The sequence below is a fragment of the Triticum aestivum genome, chromosome 7D, assembly GCF_018294505.1.
Source record: "Triticum aestivum cultivar Chinese Spring chromosome 7D, IWGSC CS RefSeq v2.1, whole genome shotgun sequence".
NCBI lineage: Eukaryota > Viridiplantae > Streptophyta > Magnoliopsida > Poales > Poaceae > Triticum > Triticum aestivum.
The window spans coordinates 27416374-27430473 of NC_057814.1; positions in this window are offsets into that span (position 1 = coordinate 27416374).

The window sequence follows — 14100 nt, forward strand, 5'->3', positions numbered from 1 at the left end:
ATTATAGAAAGATGGCAGCTGAAAGGAATAGAGCTAGCTGGTAGATGTTCTCAATGGTCAAATAATCAGGATAATCCAATTTTTTGAGAAACTGGACGAAATTTTGATGTTGTTATCTTATGAACTTATATTTACCTTGATGTTTGTTAGAACATTACCTAGAGTACTTTCAGATCATGCTCCCTTGCTATTAGACTTTGGCTTAAATTCACCTAAGATCACTAGAACTTTCAAATTTGAACTTTGTTGGTTTTTGATAGATCAGTTGAACGTGGTAGCTATTAACGTATGTAATGTATATTTTGGCAAACATTTACTAGATCAGTGGTAGAGAAGACCCGAGGAGCTTAGGAAAATACTTAAAGGTTGGAATTTCTAATTATCTTTGGATGTATAAAAAACAAAAATTATTTCTTACACAAGCTATAGACGGTGTTGATAGAGAGAGTGAGATTGTAGGTTTAACAAAAGATAAGTATCTCATGAGAAAAGGATTAGAGGAGAAATTAGAAAAATTAGAAAGGAGGAAGAGCTCAAATGGTTGCGAAGATCGAATGAGAAACAACTTATTTTATGTCTAGATCTAGTAGCACACTAGTAGGAAAAGGGGCTTTTACCCCGGTTCATAAGGGCCTTTAGTCTCGGTTCTGGAACCGGGACTAAAGGGCCGTTACTAATGCCCTAGACCTTTAGTCCCGGTTCTTACACGAACCGGGACTAAAGGCCGTCCACGTGGCCGGTGCGGGGAGCCCAGGCAGGAGGGCCTTTGGTCCCGGTTGGTGCCACCAACCAGGACCAATAGGCAGGGCCTTTTGTCCCGGTTGGTGTCACCAACCGGGACCAATAGGAATCCACGCGTCAGCAGGTGGCAGGAGCTGAGGTTTTTGTTTTTTTTTTAAAGGGGGTGGTTTAGGGGTTTTGGGGGGTTAATTTAGGTGTTTCATATATTGTGTTAGCTAGCTTATTAATAGAGAGAAGTGTCCTCTCTTATCTCCGTGCTTGGTCGACGTACGCTACGTACTATATACGTACCGGAGAGGAGTAGACATGCTAGCTAGTAATCAAATGAAGGAAACAGAAGATCGTCATGAACCGGGACTAATGTGAATATTGCCCTATGACCAAAGCCCAGTTTTCTACTAGTGGCAGAAAAAGAAATAGAATTATTTCTCTTAATACTGCAACTAATGAAGTGATACAAGGAGATTGAGATTTCTTGTTTTATGCCTCTTCTTTTTATAAAAAATTGTTTGGCCCTGCTGAGGGTGTGAGCAATTTATCTATGGATATTGATATGCCTGTTGTTTTAAATAATATAGATAAAGAAACATTAGATAGAGAATTTACTCTAGAAAAAATTAAGGTTGTTGCTTTTGAAAATGAAACACAATAAGGCCCCTGGTCCAGATGGTTTCCCTTCTATCAAAGATACTTAATATGGAAGTACTTGCTCTTACTAATAAATGTGTAACGGTGTGACAGATTTATTTGGATAAAAAATTCAGACTCTCACTATGTTTCTGATCTTCGGTGCATGCAATCCTTCAGCAAATCTGCTAGATAATATAGTATCTGTATGCATGAAGAAACAAGAGGTGTTTGTCAACATGCTAGCATGTAAGGCTGACAGCGATTCTGTGCTCATGTTTGTTGAGTTGATTGTTTGTATGGAAGTACTCCCTATCTTTCACTAATAAGGCACACCATTTATAAAATACTACTGCACAGTTTTGTTTGGCACTGTTTTTAAACATCTCAATATATACTATTTGGTCCTACATGTTGAAAATATGCCCTAGAGGCAATAATATTGTATTATTATATTTCCATTATTCATAATTAAGATTTTATATTTCATGATATAACTGCTATGATCCTGGAATATGTGATTCAGTGGAAAACTCATATGCACGTGTGGAATGATAAACGGTCAAACAAGTAGTCCCTGCATCGTGTTGCAAATGTGAGCAATAGATATCAGGTAATACCGGGTATTACCAATTAATTATATATATGTGGAAAATGTTTCCGGGGATGTTAAATTATATATGTAACTAGCAGGTCCACCTGCGCATTTGCAGGGCTAGATCTGTACTATTTATTATTTATGTATTTTAGACTACCATTTGTTGTCATTTGAGTATTTATTTTCCTCTAGTGTAAGCAACATATACAGTATACATTAAAAGTTGATTGGTTGCGTGCCACTAAAAATTGTTTCAACAATAATGGATCTTACTTTACTTGATGGTAATTACAAATTGAAATTTAAATATGATAATTTTGAAAAGAACGACACATTTTCATTGTATTGATGTATTCAGTAAGTGATACCTCGGTGTAATCACATTGTTTAAATACATGCACAATTTCTTACTCTTCTTTGCTCATCTCCAAGCCTCTTTAACCATGAATCTATAATATTCTCCTAGAATGCGATGTTTCATCGATAATTGTCACTATGAAATAATTGTGGTTGTAGTCTCATGTCACTTGATTTCCTTCGGGTAGTCCAATTTTTTTGCCTTCAATCAGTGCAGCTACCCTGATTTTATGATCTTTTTACTTTGTTTGTTTCTCCAAACCCCCAACTCTTATGTCACTGAAGTAGGTGTGGGGAGACTATGCTTTTGTTACATTATAGTAAGGTGGAGTTTGCTACAGTACCCTAGTCCTATTTTTTAAATTTGTTGATTTATATCATACTCTGCATTCCACTACTATGTCCTTTGTTTACAGAATATTTAATTGCATGCAAGATATATTGTTCCATTATGTGCAAACCACATGTATAGATTATGTGTGATCTAAGCATTTTATTTTGGCTGGCCTTTTTCCATCATAAGCACCGCTGGCCTTCTAGCTTTTCTACCGTAGGATTTTGTGTTGACACTTTTTGCCATCCGATTTCACGTTGCTGGTTTTCACAACATTTTCTAGCTCATATTGGTCTGATGTCATGTATTGGTGATAGCACAAGTTGCTCTGAGTATGTATGTGGTCTACAATTATGTTGTTTGGAAACCTTTGACTCGGCCACGCGCCGTCGGGTATTCATGCATCATCACCATACTTTCATTGGACATCCTTCCCTCTTCAACCCTCAAATCATTCCACCTATTTCTTGCGCGGTGTCCTACCTATATGTCCAATTCGTCCAGCCTCTAGCCAAACATATAGATTTATGGAGTTAAAGGTCGCCAAGTAGAAACAATTAAGGGACGGAAAATGTTCTTCTATAAATTCACAAAAAATTTGATATGCAAGGTGTAAATATTCATGCTCGAGGCACATATAAATTTATATCGACATATATTTTTTGTGCCTGAAAATTTTAATGCTCCAGAAAACAACCTTGTAATCATAAAAATTAATTTTAAATCGTCAAAAATGATTTTAAATCGTCGCACAAATCTCATCAAATTTTCAATGAAATTTTACACATACACAAAAGATAAACCATATTCATGACTAAAAATGCTAAAAGTGTTGAAACATTTTTTTTACCTGGGAGCTCGTCCACTTGTTTGACACTTTTGCACTATAAATACTGAGAAGAAAAGGTTAATCGCGTCTGGCCAGCACATGCATGGTTCTGCGGCGATAGTACTATGGAGTCGCTCCTTCCTCGTGTTGCCTCGGCTAAACTCCAGTGGCGGTAAATGGGGCCCATCCCATCTGAGAGCTTTCCGCCTTCCATCTCAACACCCATACTCGCAGTTGAGATGCCAACTGGTACTCACAGTCATGATGCGCGTACGCTACCAGCTGCTCGTCCAGCTCCATCATCCGCGGACGCATCTACCACCACACCAACTTCTGTTCGCCGGGGCGGACTGTTCGTCATGGTGCACGGCGGCTGCACGCTATTGCCGGCTGATGGCCCTTCCTTGCCCAGTCGTAGCCTCCTGGGGGAGCACTTATCGGGAAGATGATGCTTCTCCGAAGTGGACGGCGCTGTTGGCTCCGATGGGATGGCGAGCGTGCTTGGCCGAGTTAGGGCCGAGGCAACTTTTGGATCACATGAACTTTTTAACATCAGCGACGATAACCGTGATGTGATTCAAATTCAGAGTAAAGTCACGTGCAATACTTTCCGTCCTTGTCGCATGCACGTACGTGTGTACAATGAAAAACTTACATTTTAGCTACAGTTCAGCTGACTGAGTTTTAACTTTTGCGTCAGTCAATTTTTTAACCGTTGATTGCTTCTCCAAGATGCGTGCTACTTGTTTTTCTCCTGTTGTGTTTGCTATCTTGTATTGGGCTGGACGTTTTCTGATTGACCTCTATTTTGGGTCAGTCGATTTCTTGTTGGGCTGAAGCCTGTTACGTGCTTTCTGATTAGACTGTTTGTGTGCGTTTTTGCTTCTGTTTTTTGTCGGTTTTTATGGTATATTTTGGATGTTGGTTGAATACAAAATATATACATGTAAGTAATTTATAATATGTGTATATATTGTTATTCTATGAAAAATGCACTATTATGTGCTTATTTCTTACATACTATTAAAATAGTGCGGTTTCACTATAATTGTATTTTCTGTGAAAATTCCACTACCATATGCATATTCTTGCATATTAGTGAAAGCGCATTTTTTTGTATATATTGTGTGTAAATTTTGTTATTGTTTGATTATTTTATAATTTCTTTCTTCTTAAAGGGTAATATCAATGCAACTAATTCATTCTTACTTACTTAGAAAACTTCATTATTTTGATTTTGTTTTAGTAGTTATTTCATATATTTTTTCTGAAAGGTAATACAAAAACCACTAGCTCATTTTTCCTTACAAAACTTCATTATTTTGTTTTTGAATTAGTGTTTGTTTCATTTTCATTCTTTTTTAATGGTAATACCAATGTCACTAATTCATACCGTCATAGGAAACTTTCTTTTTTGTGAGAATTCTACTGTTATATACTTATTCCTGCATATTATTAAAAAAATGCACTTTTTGCGTATATTGTGTGCAAATTTCTCATTTTTTTCTAGTTTTTGTTTCCTTTCTTTTTAAAGGAGGGTAATACCAATGTCTCCTTCTTAGGAAACTTTTTTTCTATTGAGAATTCTACTATTATATACTTTTCTTGCATGTTATAAAAGTGCAATTTCTGTGTAAATTGTGTGCAAATTTTTCTTTTCTTTTTTGTTTTCTTTCTTCTTATATGGTAATACCAATGTCAACTTTCCGAAATTTAGGCGACCGGGTCTTTTTCTTTTTTTGGCTATTCGGTTAACAACTCACAATAATTAAAATGATGGTAATTAAAAAAATCATGATATTATAAGAATATTTTGCTTGTGTTTTATGTCGCATTGCTTATTTTGCATATTATGAACATGTGCAAATTTTATGTAAATTATGTGCAAATTTTGTCATTTTATTTAAATTTTTTCTTAAAAACTTCATAATTGTTTTTGTTTATCTTTTTTTCATTTATTCCTTATGGTAGCATCATGACAAGTATCTGAAATTTAGGCGACCGAGTCTTTTTCTTCATTTGGTTATCAGGTTAACAGCTCACAATAATTAAAATGATGATAATTAAAAAATCATGATATTCTAAGAATATTTTGCACGGTAATTAACAGATCCCACGCCAGTCCATGGTATTCTTTAGTCCTAAAATTTTTGTTGGCGTTCATGCATGGCACATGATGGGTCGTTGGTCAGCTCTGTGCTGCACCATGACGATTAGCTCTTACCAACCTGGCGTCACATTGCCGCTGAAGGTGTACGGCCGGGTTACCAAAATCTGTTGCCATATCGACTGAAACAATTTTATGGCCAGTCGACTGGCTTGTAGGCGCTCCCAAAACTTATGCTCCTTCTATTTCTATTCAAAATCTCTTTCTGTTGCGCACATGTATTCGATGGAAACCCCCTTTTTTAAAATTGGATAGGATCCTTCTTTTCCTTCCAATCTGTTCGGTCTCTTTCTATTACACACTGTCCGTGTCCCTTGGAAATACACTATTCGAAGAAAAAAAATCCAAAGATTGTTCTGGTACGGCTGAGTGTCCGCTGGATATTAATCCATGTGCTTCCAAGTTTGTACTACGTGTGTCTTTGCCTAATGTACAACGCTGCACGTGCATGCTTATTTGGGTTGTATACGCGTATTGCCGGAGGAAACCAATCGTACATCTGTGTATAGTATAAATCCAGTCCTTTCCTAATCCCTGCAAAAAAAAAAGTCTTGGCCCAGTGTGTTTCTAATCTCCTCCTTCTAATTCTCCGGTGATGATTAGTTATGGACGGCGAAGCGCTGCCAAATCGTACAGACCGTACGCTTGCAACCAAGTAGAAAGGCCGTGCTTTCGGTCTTCTGATCGAGGGATCGTTCAAGGGCGGTTCGCGGGATCGTCATCATCGTTCGAGGGACTTCGAGCACGATCTACATTGAATCATCTTCTTCCGCTGCACTCCGGAGTTGGTAACGATCGTTGATCCCAACCCTTATGCATCTTCATATTGATCTTGGTGATTGTAGGTGCGAATTTTTTTTGTTTTCTACTACGTTTCCCAACACTATATTTGTATATTGTTTTCAGAAAGATGAATCACTGTATTCCGTTCATTTTATCCAGAACGTATGCATATATATGGTATACATATTGGGGAAGTGAGTAGACGAAAGAACTATGCTTCATAGATCAACTAACTAGGTAATTTTTAAAAAGGTAATTATCATATGAACTATTAGGTTATCTATGTTTAGCACGTTTGTTAAATAGATCATGATAGTTGTGTCACATTACCTCTTAGATTTGTCTATGTACGTACATTATTAAATTGCAACATGGAGGATTCATTTCCAAAATTTGCTTCATTTTCTATGTCCCTGATGGGTGGAATAATAAGAAGATAACTTAGCAGCTTCCTTCATGGCATGATTTTACAAATATATGACTATTTGGGGCCCGTCACACAGCTCAGAATTTAGTGGCACCGACTATGCCTGACCTGGTGTCTAACTCCATTTCGAAAAAGGCCTGGCATCTGACTCTGACAGACAACAAGCATATATGGCTTCACTAATATTTGGTAATGGAGGTAAAACTAAATGATGTCAAAAGATACGGTGATGCCTATTCATTGGAAAACAGTAGATGAATAAATGGATGAGATGGGAAAAGAGCAAATAAAAAACTATATTTCATTAATTTTCTCCACTCTTTTTACAACCAAACAGATGTTGTATTTGTTTAGCTGTACACATCTGTTTTGCATGTGATTTACCAATATAGATTATGTCTAAACCCTTGTATTTAAGGTCCATGACATTACACATTGCTAGTCAAGCCTGTTGTTTCTAATCAATTGTTGTTTCTAATTTTTTTATTGATTACTTATTATGTTGGTTTGATGAAATTTACTCTATAAAATTTATATCAAACTACTGCACTATGGAAATCCTATGGCTTTCATATTACACGATAACCAACAACTGATCAAACTTATCTATACCTTTATTTCCAATTAAATCCTTTTGTTTGGAAGCTTCTCTATAGTAACAAATACTAATACCCAAAATAAGTCTTCTCTTATAGGTCAATTTTGATTGTTTTCCTATATTATGTTTACAACCAAACATGTATTTTATTTATTTTTATTTGTAAGCATTTGTTTGCATGGGATTTCTAATTACGGATTTTGTCTGAGCCATTATTTTTAGGGCTCGTAATATTAGACTAAATGAGTACTAATCTTCAAAATTTTGTGTTCTTCTACAAGCGAGATTTGATTGTTTTCCTATATTCTTCTTATGACTGAAATATTGTTGTATTCATTTAGTTCTATGAATCAATCTTGCTTGGGATTTGCAAATACAAATTATGTCTAAGCCATTATACTTAAGGTTCATGATGTAAGACTAAACAAGTACTAATTTTCAAAATTGTGTGTTCTTCTACATTCCAGATTTGACTAATTTCCTATATTCTTCATATAGCCAAACTATTGTTGTATTTCTGTAGTTGTATCAATCTGCTTTGCTTCAGATTTGCAAATATAGATTATGTCGGCATTATTTTTGGTCAATGGTATAATTAGTGGTAATTAGTTATATTCAATTTCTATCTCTTCTTCCTCTCGTAATTGAAGGCTTAAAACAATGCCATGCAATATGCCCAATGAGATTTGCCATGAGAGGGATTTCTAGAAAGTGGAGGTTAGAGTAATTTTGCTATGGGATGTCATTAAGCTCTACAACAACGAACTTATTACATGGCAATGATCGATATGATATAGCTAGATGAATAGGCCAATTTATTGATAAAGCTATATGATTTTTCGAACATAAACATGCTACTATGAGTTATAGTACTTTATTTCCCTGAGAAAAGTATTGTAGCTGTTATTATAAATACCGAGGAACCTTCTCATCTCATTCCATTAAAACTGTTTGAGGAGACAAGGGTACATGTGAAGGTAATGAAATATATGGTTAAATCCAGTTCATTGATGGTTAAATTCACATTGATCTAAAAAGGTCCAGTCTAGACGATAGGAAAAGTTCAGGCTACGTATGTATTGAAAATTTCATCCATGTTTGCAATTAGACACTAGAGTTAAGTGTTTTATGTAATGTGCCCCAAAGTGGAATTAATTAAGACATAAATGTTCCAAATTGGATGCTTTACTTCTACAATGGCTGTAAATAAATTGGTATGTGTATCTACAAAGTGGTTCAGGAAAACCGTGTCATGCCTTCCCCGAAAATTCTTGTTTGCCATCGTAGTAAAACTATAAAGTAACGAATGTCAACAAACATCATTTTAATTGTAATAGTTGTTTAGAATAGTCCAAAATAACGTTCTCAATATACCAGCCCGTGCGAATGCACTGGTTGACGACTAGTTTCATTAATAGTCAACTTTTAAATAATGTCCATGATACTAAAACCTAAACTTTTATGTGCTTCTGTTAACAACATGGCCATAAATTTACAATATTTCATCTGTTTTGCTACTTAAGTATTTTCTAAGTCAAAACTAATGTCTATCCAGTCGAAAGTCTAAGATTTGTTTTAAGTTTGAAGGAATGAGAAGATACTTTTTCAACAACTATTAATGTTGACTAAGAGAACCAAGTACATCTAAGTTGACAGAGAAATAGTTAACCATTTGACAACATTGGACAACAATTACATATCTTTAAAATATCTGAGTTGACGTAGCATGCAATTTCAAAAAAATTCCTACGATCACGCAAGATCTATCTAGGAGATGCATAGCAACGAGAGGGGAGAGTGTGTCCACGTACCCTCATAGACCGAAAGTGGAAGCATTAGGTTAACGCGGTTGATGTAGTCGAACGTCTTCACGATCCAACCAATCCAAGTACCGAGCGTACGGCACCTCCGTGTTCAGCACACGTTCAGCTCAATGACATCCCTCGAACTCTTCATCCAGTAGAGGGTCAAGGAGATTTCCGTCAGCATGACGGCGTGGTGACGGTGTTGGTCATGTGATCCGTGCAGGGCTTCGCCTAAGCACTACGACGCTATGACCGTAGGAGTAAACTGTGGAGGGGGGCACCGCACACGGCTAAGAGAACAATTGATGTGCCTTTGGGGTGCCCCTGCCCACGTATATAAAGGAGGGGGGAGAGAGGCCGGCGGCCAGGAGGGGCGCTAATTGGGGGGAGTCCTACTTGGACTCCTAGTCCAAGTAGGATTCACCCCCCCTTTTCCTTTCTCCACCGGAGGGAATAGGAAGGAGAGGGAGAGGGAAATGGAAGGGGGGCGCCGCCCCCTCCTCATTTTCCTATTCGGACTCCTCAGGAGGGGGCGCGCGGCCACCCCTCACGGGCTTCCCTCTCTCTCCCTTAGGCCCATGTATGGCCCAACACATCCCTAGGGGGTTCCGGTAAAATACCCGAATCACTCGGAACCATTCCGATGTCCGAATACTACCTTCCAATATATGAATCTTTACCTCTCGACCATTTCGAGACTCCTCGTCTTGTCCGTGATCTCATCCGGGGCTCCGAACAAACTTCGGTCACCAAAACACATAACTCATAATACAAATCGTCATCGAACGTTAAGCGTGCGGACCCTACGGGTTTGAGAACTATGTAGACATGACCGAGACACAACTCCGGTCAATAACCAATAGCGGAACCTGGATGCTCATATTGGATCCTATGTATTCCAAGAACATCTTTATCGGTCAAACCGCATAACAACATATGTCATTCCTTTTGTCATCGGTATGTTACTTGCCTGAGATTCGATCGTCGGTATCATCATACCTAGTTCAATCTCGTTACCTGCAAGTCTCTTTACTCGTTCCGTAATGCATCGTCCCGTGACTAACTCATTAGTCACATTGCTTGCAACACTTATAGTGATGTGCATTACCGAGAGGGCCCAGAGATACCTCTTCGATACACGGAGTGACAAATCCTAATCTTGATCTATGCCAACTGCTACCTCTTGAGCACTGTGTTGGTTTTCCCTTGAAGAGAAAAGGGTGATGTAGCAAAGTAGCGTAAGTATCTCCCTCAGTTTTTGAGAACCAAGGTCTCAATCCAGTAGGAGGCCACACTCAAGTCCCTCGTACCTACACAAACAAATAAGAACCTTGCAACCAACGCGATAAAGGGGTTGTCAATCCCTTCACGACCACTTGCAAAAGTGAGATCTGATAGAGAAGATAAGATAATATTTTTGGTATTTTTATGATAAAGATTAAAAGTAAAGATTGCAAAGTAAACAAAGATAGAAATAGCTTGTTGACGGGAGATTAATATGATGGAAAATAGACCCGGGGGCCATAGGTTTTGATACGTCCATTTTGCATCATGCTTTTATATCGATATTTATTGCATTATGGGTTGTTATTACACATTATGTCACAATACTTATGCCTATTCTCTCTTATTTTACAAGGTTTACATAAGGAGAGAGAATGCCGGGAGCTGGAATTCTGGGCTGGAAAAGGAGCAAATATTAGAGACCTATTCTGCACAACTCCAAAAGTCTTGAAACTCCACGAAAGTTGTTTTTGGAAATAATAAAAAATACTGAGTGGAAGAAATACCAGAGGGGGCCCACATCCTGGCCACGAGGGTGGGGGCGCGCCCCTGCCTCGTGGGCCCCTTGTTGGCCCTCCGGTGCCCATCTTCTGCTATGTGAAGTCTTTCGTCCGAAGAAAAATCATAAGCAAGCTTTCGGGACAAGACTCCACCACCACGAGGCGGAACCTTGGTGGAACCAATCTAGGGCTCCGGGACAGCTGTTCTGCCAGGACACTTCCCTCCGGGAGGGGGAAATCATCGCCATCATCATCACCAACGTTCCTCTCATCGGGAGGGGGCCAATCTCCATCAACATCTTCACCAGCACCATCTCCTCTCAAACCCTAGTTCATCTCTTGTATCCAATTCTTGTCTCTAAGTCTGGGATTGGTACCTGTAGGTTGCTAGTAGTGTTGATTACTCTTTGTAGTTGATGCTAGTTGGTTTATTTGGTGGAAGATCATATGTTCAGATCCATTATGCATATTAATACCCCTCTGATTATGAACATGAATATGCTTTGTGAGTAGTTACGTTTGTTCCTGAGGACATGGGAGAAGTCTTGCTATTAGTAGTCATGTGAATTTGGTATTCGTTCGATATTTTGATGAGATGTATGTTGTCTCTCCTCTAGTGGTGTTATGTGAACGTCGACACTACAAAAACAATACACTTCCGTGATGATACGTGTTTGTCACAGTAGGTCGCATTTTTTGTCATGGATGTACATCCATGACAAATTTATGAGAGAATCAAGATAGTCATACCTGTGCTGTCGTAGAAGTGTTCCATGACATTACCAAAATTATCATCACGGAAGTGTCCACTTCCATGACGATAAATCGCGCGTCACAGAAGTGCTTTCACCAAGGGTGACCGACACGTGGCATCCACCGTAACGGAACGCCGTTAAGCTATCGGGTCGGGTTTTGGATCCGATAACCCGTTAACAGCCCCGACCAATGGGGATTTTCCATGTGTAAAATCATCATTGGCTGGAGGAAACACGTGTCAGCTCATCGTTGGGACAGATGTCATCCACTCATTGGACAGAAGGCGCCTATGATACGTCGACACGTGGCACCACCCAACAGAGACCCATTCCTGTGAAATGGCCGGCCCGTTTGACTTGGTCAAAAGGTGGCGGGCCGGCCCATGGAAAGCCTATTAACGGCCTGTTCGCATATAGCCTATTTACAGCCCGCTAACCCAAGGCCCGTCACGCCCTATCCGAATTAGGCCCAGTAGCGTCATCTGGGCCATCCAATATGATTCCAGCCCATTTTCACTTCTGGCCCATGTATGGCCCATGACGTCTTTCGGCCCATATGTGGCCCTATGTAACTCTTGGCCTATTAACGGCCCGTGGTGAAACTGGCTCGTAATGAACAGTGTATCACTTTACACCCATTAACGGCCCGTGGTGAAATTGTCCCGTAATGAACAGTGTATCACTTTATACCCATTAACGGCCCGTTATTCCGTTGGGCCGTTTCCAGCCCATGTTATCTTTCGGCCTTCTCAGAGCCCATTTATTCTTGGGCTCATTTCCAGCATTCGTTTACTTACGGCCCGTTACTGTCATTTCCTGCTTGTGGGCCAAATTCAGCCCGTGGTTACAGTCGGCCCGTTTGTGGTCCGTTAATACGTTGGGCCGTTTTCATAGTGTCATCAAATACGGCCTATTAACGATGGCCCGTTATGGTCGGCCCATGAATGGACGATTCCAACTCTAGCCCGTTTACGGCCATAATGCGGTCTGTTTGGCCCATGTTTGGCCAATCGATCATACGGCCCGTATAAGGCCCATTGATGATACGACCCGCAGAAGGCCCATTGTTTCTATGGCCCGTAGAAGGCCCATTGTTTCTATGGCCCGTAGAAGGCCCACTGTTTCTACGCCAGTAGGAGGCCCAGTGTCACTACAGTAAATATTAGCCCATGGTTATTGTGGCCTAGTTTTAAAAAATAGGTTATTGCAGCCAGTAGCTAACCGCGGAAAAAGAACTGCAATTACTACAAGCAAACAAATAAACAAGACAACAAGGAAATAAATAAGCAAGCAACTAACGCTAGGCTATCACGGCTATTACACATATTACATCCACTGGGCATCAAAGTTCGCCACAAGTGCAAATATAGGGAACAAAGCAGCATATCATATACACTGGTTGTCAAAGTTGGCGACCAGCGCAAATAAACGCCGCAGCAAAACAAATCCAGAACTGAAACCACTTCAGAAGATCTCAAGAAACAATATCCTGGGTACCCATAATGCTGGCAAGATGCTTAGCAAGCTTATTAACTTTCTCTTGTTTGGCGCTTAAATCCTCCAGCGCTTGCTGTTGCACCAGAAAATATGCATCTGAATTCTGCAGGGACTTCCTGAGTCCTTCAGCTTCCTGTCGCAGCACATCTGATCGATGTCTTTCAACTTGAAGTTGAGACTCAAGAAGATGAACTGATTCAGGCAGCGAGTTCGAAGAGCTTGTGCCAGCAGTAGTGGCCAGTAACTCGAACACTACATCAAGACATGACTTTTGGGTTCCCTCACTGTCGTCAAGATAGTTTTTATCAGCTTTCTTGGAGACCAATAGGGATGTCTCACTATCTTGAACCTTATCTGCATTACTTCCTTTACCATTGGATAACGCGGTACTGTTCTCCAATATTTTGTCCGCACACTACTGGAATCAGCTAATTTGCCATCTGCCAGCTCTTTGCCGTCTGCTAGCTGACGGCAAAGAAGCTCTTTGCCGTCTGCCAGCTCTTTGCCATCAGCTACCCAAAAGCAGACGGCAAAGAAGCTCTTTGCCGTCTGCCAGCTCTTTGCCGTCGGCCAGCTGACGGCAAAGAGTGAGGTGGCCCCCACCCCCCGCCCGTTTTTGAAAAACTTAACGGGCCACCTCTTTGCCGTCCGCTAGCGGACGGCAAAGAGGCAAAAAAGCGGACGGCAAAGGGGGGCGGACGGCAAAGAGCCTACTACCTAACGGCCCGTGCCCCCGCCGGTTACTCCCACGCCGCCGCCCCGCGCCCCCCGCGCCCCCCGCCCCCGCGCCCCCCGCCG